Below are 507 nucleotides of genomic sequence, written 5' to 3' on the forward strand. Positions count from 1 at the left end.
TCCTATCAAGATTTAGAATCAAATTTCCCTCATTTTGAAAATCTGTACTTTTTAGTGGCATGCTTTTGTCAATACAATATAGGCGTAATGACTCTGCTAGATATTAGAGAGTTATGGGTTTATATTTTGGAAGACTATCTCTCTGACACTACCTTGGAAGCCTTTTGCTCTTTGGCAAGAAGTTCAATCTGTATGCAGAAGCCATATATAGGTCTTCTGGTTGACAGTCCCAATAGATCCAGGCAATCAGCCCAGGTGTCATACATGTGAGTGAAATTTTCAGATTCCAAATCTCAGTTATTTGAGTCCTAACCCATTTAAATTTTTTCACGTGAGGCTCAAATATTGTGGAACAGTTATAAGTCATCACCTCAGGGCCCTGTGTCAATTCCTAACAGTATCCTTAAGTATAATAAAATGATTGCTGTTTTATGCCAATAAGTTTCTTACACAGCATTTTAAATCTAGAAAACTGGGACCTCTTTTTTTTTTTTTTTTTTTTTTTTT

Source organism: Mandrillus leucophaeus, unplaced genomic scaffold, assembly GCF_000951045.1.
Source record: "Mandrillus leucophaeus isolate KB7577 unplaced genomic scaffold, Mleu.le_1.0 Scaffold1132, whole genome shotgun sequence".
Classification (NCBI taxonomy): domain Eukaryota; kingdom Metazoa; phylum Chordata; class Mammalia; order Primates; family Cercopithecidae; genus Mandrillus; species Mandrillus leucophaeus.